Source organism: Diachasmimorpha longicaudata, chromosome 5 (genome assembly GCF_034640455.1).
Source record: "Diachasmimorpha longicaudata isolate KC_UGA_2023 chromosome 5, iyDiaLong2, whole genome shotgun sequence".
Taxonomy (NCBI): Eukaryota; Metazoa; Arthropoda; class Insecta; order Hymenoptera; family Braconidae; genus Diachasmimorpha; species Diachasmimorpha longicaudata.
This window is the reverse complement of record NC_087229.1, coordinates 7,508,899-7,515,164: the sequence shown is the minus strand read 5'-3', so window position 1 is coordinate 7,515,164 and position 6,266 is coordinate 7,508,899.

The following is a 6,266-nucleotide window of genomic DNA, read 5'->3' as shown; positions in this document are numbered from 1 at the left end:
ACGAAAAAAAAGTGCATAAATTCCTCGCGAATTTTGTGGTACTAAAAATGATAATTTTTATTCTACCAGTGGTCTGCTGGCATGACGACCTTGCCTCTTGTCACTTTCACCGTTGGCCGACACTGCAGGGTCGCAATATCGTGGCCGAGGCTCGCCCTCCAGACGATCGATATATCCTTTCAGCCATAATCCACCTGGTTTCTCCTTCATCCTCGGATTTATTCCTTCGGAAACCCTTTGATCGACCTTGCCCCTGAGAAATTGATCACTTTGACGATAATTAAGGATACTTCATCACCCAACTACCTTTACGCAAAATTCTCCTGCGCTTTATCAACAATAAATTGATGTGGTCAGTAATTACTTAGAAAATCATCGTTAATCACTGCAAAATGTTCGATAAACTGCGGTCGAATTGGTCTTAAATATGAAACATGAGCCTCAGCTGCGAAAAGTTCAATTGCACCTCTCACACGTGATAACGATATGCAAATAAATTCCTAGCATCGCTATAATGGAGAAACCAGAGTCTTCCACACGATAATTACGGGTGAGAATTATCCGATAGCCTCTTATCATCTCGCAAAGGGATAAAATCCTCTTTGTCGTATCAGTGAGGGGCCAGTGTGGTACGAGTTTTGTTTCGCCTCCGGGTACGAATCACCGGATAACTTTCACTGTCAAACGTTATATGTCACGTAACACTGTGTGCCGAGGACGGAGAGTAGAACGACTGGTTGGGCCAGAACTGGGTGGTACACATGTACATGGGTACATTTACAAATACTCATTCAAATGCGGTGAATTTTGGGTTTGAGAGGACAACAGATGCCACGTTGCAGGCATAGATGGCTCAGGGTAGAATGGTGGGCGGTGGGTGATGAATTGGTACATTGAGGAGGAATTAAAGGTACGGGAGAGAGAATTATTGCGCATAACAAAATATTTTCTTCAATTTAAACCCGGGAAAAATCACATTCACCAAGATTTTGATAATAGAAATGATCAAAGTTTACTGAGTGAATGATTTTCTTTTATTGGTGAAAAAATAACATAAATTATTTAGTTCATAACAATGACCTTTGCATACAGATGCGGTGATAATCGATCATGATGTCATTTATTATAACCTATCAAGCTCCATTCAATGAAAATTGCGATGTTCGATTGAATCGCGGAGGTTCGAGAATAGAATTGATGGGGCCCGGTCTAGGGTCCCCAAGATATGTGAGAAAATACGTTGCATCAGGAGGATATACTCTGGGGACGAATGAAATATGAACTGGGGAAGGATAAAAATTGAATTTTCTTCAAAGAATTCGTATGAAGCTAAATATTCTTTAAATGTTGGGGAATAGCCCTTCGGTGTTTGTTTTATGTTTTCATGTCAGACAATCCTTCCATGTATTTTCCTTTGGTTCTATCCTCTTCAATGAATTTCTAATTTCTTCTTTCCGTCCGTGTTTAATTCTCCATTCTCATCACGGATTTCATTAAAACTTTGAGAGAGGAAAAATGGAAATGAAAACTTCTGAATTTGCATGGAGCCAGTAACAACATTTGTAATGCTCTGGCAATGGAAACAACCGCACTGTAAACATATCGTTCATTGTAAGTTTACTTTCTGAAAACTAGGCACCAACATGAGCTGATGGAAAGCCACGTGAAAATTAAACTGAAATAATAAATCAGAATCATTTCAGAATCAGTTTATTTCGAGAAAACACTCAAACACGAGCAGTTTTCCAATCAATAAATCCTCTGAGTGGCTGCACCATTTTTCACATAATTAATTCCCCCGCGAGTCTCTCTCCCTCCACTAGTTATTCAGAATTAAAGTTCGATTGTATGTGTGACAGGCAATTCCCCTCCTGTTTTACGAATGAAATCAATGAAGCGTCAGTCACCGTTTTAAAATTAAAAAATGATGGAAAAGCATCGAATGTTAATTCGAACGGAAATCAAAATCGTCGTCCATTACGCGCTTTGACAAAAACACGAGATTTTCATTCTCCAATATTTTTTCCATTTTACGTCGTCATAAACTTTTATCCTGTCGCATGGTTTTCATATTCAGAATGATTTATTCGACATGATATATATGTTTTCTCTGAGCTGCAATATAATCGATGGCAGCGTAAATATTTGATGTCCTGCATCCCATTGACAAGTTCAATATTTGTCCCACGTGACTATGTGCCCTTTGTGTTTAAGCGGCATTTCAATGTCACTGATGTAAGTTTGTGGACTCTACATAAATGTAGACCCTATGTTGATGAAGATGAGGGTGTGTTCACTGCTAATAAATGCGTATTGCACATTTTCCCCGGATTTTAAAGGTCCATAAGTACTCGCTGGGAATTAAAAAAAAAAACGAAAAAATTCCTAATCGAAGAGAGATACCTCAATCGCCCCCTCTAATCAATACTCAATTAAAAATGTGATATCACTTCATCAACCCAATTATAATCTCCACTGGCAACTTCTGAATGTGAACCCACAATTGTACCGAATAATATCAATCAATCGGAATGTTATTTTTAGCCAAATCAGTCCAGGAAACTATTGGCTCACTAATTGCATGACGAGTCGTATTCCCCCTGTGGCCACATCATACGCTCGTGCTGGCCAAAACGCAATTAATAGGGAGTGAGGCATTGGCCATTTGCAAACAAAACCGAATGATGAAAAAATAAAAATAACGTACACACAAACAAAGAAAATACTCCGGTAACTGTGCGTGTCCATACACGACGAGAATTTGTGTTCCATAACAGTTTCGCTGTTGCATATTTTACTGTATCCGGAGAATTCAACGTTTCACGCAAAAAACATACGAGTCACTTATTTTTGCAAAGACTATTTCGTTTTTTCCCGGGGGTCAGCACCGAAGTACAAATTATTAACCCAATGAGATAATTTTCCTCAGCTCTTTTACACCTAATAAACAATTAATTAATTCCACACGTCTCTTATCACGATTCTTATCATAATTCCCGTTTTGCATGTGTCTTCGGTAGTCACACATGGCATGCGTTAAATACCATAAAAATATCGTCCTTCACTCTCAAGGAGAAGACGACGGAGTGCATATTTCTTCACCCGGAAGGGAATAATTAATTCGCTATTGATTTTTCTCCAACTTTAGACTCAATTCGCAACTCAACCATAAACGCCTGTCCCTCTTTGTCATTTTTCAAACAGAGGACTGTCCACTGCGGAATGTCGGCGTGGGCGTCTCCTGTCGAGGTGTGGTACGAATCAGGAGAAAAATACCGGTCTCCCTCGGCAATTCCACCCAGGTGGACAATACAGGAGAAAGACTGTCTCGGGAGGCTCACAATGTGGGAATCAGTGGGTGAAATAGACTCCTCGTTGCAGGGTAAAAGCGCGTTTTAGTGAGTTTTCTCGTCTGATTCCTTTTCCTTTTTCTTCGGCGTTTGGTTCTGGTCTTTGACAATTTTCAGAGCTCCTCAGACGAAAATAACAGGAGACTCTGCTACTGCTTTTGATTCCCCCCTCCCCCTCCTCTCTCGCCGCGCCATTTTATGGAGAGAATGAAGATGTGTTGTTTTTCCCTGTTTTAGTCTTTCATGTTGGGGCAGGATAAAAGATTGAAGTGATTCTAAGCGAGAAACTTCAGATCGAAATTCACAAAATAAAAAAAACCACCTGACATCCTCTCATCGTCGAAAATGAATCGTAAAATATCTCGACACGATGAAAAACCATCCATAACCCAGCATCTGCGCAATACTCCTCGTTTTAATGATCTAAGACGTTAATTAAAACAATCATGAAAGTGGAAAGTCACACGGAACCTCATACGTGACAAGACATTGTTCGGTTGCATCACGAGAGAAAGAAATTGGTAATGATAATCACGAGGGTAAACAGACTGTGACAAAAATCGGTTAATTGAGTTCCCTGAGTAGTTTTGCACGAATCATCCTTGTTTACCATTGTTATATATTTACTTTGCCACCGGCACAATTGGCAGGAGATTACATGCAGTCGAGGGTGACGCACTCAAGCTTTTGTGTAATTCCGGTGGCACTCCAGACTACATAATAATTAACAAGTTGATGGAAATGAGTGTTCATGATGAGTTTGGGTTGATTCAACGTGGAATTGCTGGGATTCCACGGGTATGAGTGATGATACTTGTGAGAAAGCTGGGGAATAGACTGATGGATGCGTGTGGTGTGGCCTCGAATTACAAATTACGTTCTCGTTTCAGTGATTGGGAACAATGTTTGCAGTGAAAACAATTTTTTTTCTGGTGTTGACTGCAATGACTTGTGCCAGTCGGTGCAATTTATCAAGTAGTTACGGTCCGTTAGTCATCTAATCTATAATCAGTCCTGAAATTTCGTAAATTCAATTTCGTTTTCAATCATAGGAAAGAGGGATTCTTGAGACAAAGAGGAGCTTTTTTGGTTTATGATAAATGATTTTGGTACGGGATAAAAAATATTCTAACATTCAATTAGGTTCAATGGACAGCACTAATTTTGTTCCATTGTCACATTGTCAGTTTCACTTCTTGTCTGTAATATCATCACCGCCGCGTTTTCACCTTATCGCTTACAGCCAGGTCGATAGGAAAATGACTATCTATAATAAATTTCACCACTCTCCATGGCACACGATTTTCTCGCCCGGAATCGAGGTCGAGCCGCATAATCTGATCGATTGAATTTGCTTTTTTCCTGCTGTCTTACTTTACTTACTTTTTTTGTCATTCACAAAAACAGACGATTATGCTCTACCTCGTAAAAAGATGGAACTTTCCCCGGTACGCATCGGCTTTGTGGAGAGGAAAATTGGATGATTGTGACTGTTACGAGAGCATGGAACAATTTTAACTGAGGTAAGGGCATATATGATGGATAGAGCGGGGATAACCGAGTAATGGTGCATAATAATCTGAGCTCAATTGGCGAAGAACTTTTTTTTCTTCGTCAGGAGCTGAAATAAAAAAAAATGAAAATTTGTCTGAATGCGCCTGTTCGTTTAAAATCCAGGTGAATATTCTTGTCGCCATTAGAAATCCAGTGAGGTAAACACTTTTATTGTTAAGAGAATATTGAAATTTCATAGACCGTTTAGCAATAATACTTAGGAAAGCTGCACTGCATTCAATTTAGAGCGGAAAGGAATAACATAAAATACCAAATTTCACGAAGAAATTTAATGAAATTTCAAATTTATGAGCCACAAAAAGACTAAAATACACCGCCTCGCTTGAATTCTCAATCAAGACATGAATATTTACTGCCAAATTACACTTAATTTCCAATCAATTGAAAATTCAAGAATATATTGACTTGAACTTTCTTCGTTTCTCCTAATTTTCTTGGAATGATTGACAGAGAGGTTCTCATTTTTTAAAATTCTAGTGACACTGTCATCAAACCGAATTTCCAAAAAAATGTCGATTGATGAAAATGCAACTGGTTGAATTTTAAAAATAGAATTAAACTGTCGAGTGTTAATTACGTATTCCTCTGAACGATCTACTTGATGAAAGTTCTTTTATGGTTCCCTAAATAGAATAAATCTTTGCCGATCACTTCAGCTCAAATTCAAGCGATAGGTCTGGTTAAATAGGGAGATTACACTGCACCCCCTCTCTCCTTACTTACTTACTGTTTTCATACACCTTGTGCAAACGAATGAGGTGAATTTCATTGAAATCAACTTGTAGGCAATCTGATAGTACCCGCAGTCGTTGCCAGAACGCATTCGCCTCCCGGCACCCACTGACCTAGAATAAAGTAGTCTACAGTACTTAATTTCACCGCTTCCGTTTTTCGCATTGGTCGACGATTTAAATTCAAAAGATTTAATAACTCCATTTTTAATTCGGGTACGATCCACACTTCCTATTGAATGTTCCCAACATATCCCTAGGCCCTTCAATACTTTCACCTGGAGTATAAATAGACGTCTGACATTGCAGTTCTATTTCCACTAGTTTCTGTACACCCAATTTTTCTCTCCCTACGTTACTAATTTAATTACTAATTTTTAAGCATAATCACCCAGAAATGTTCTATGTGATGAGATGTTCCTTGATATTTTCTCTAAACAATTCGCAAACTGTAAAAACCTGACTCATTATTTCCCATCAGTGTTAATGAATTTTATTTTTCAACGAATTTTCGTAGCGAGGGAAAGTCAACAAACGAAAGCGTGATGATAACTCTTCGTCTCTCGGACAATTGTATTTCTTGATTAAAGAGAAATTACTGATTTTTATC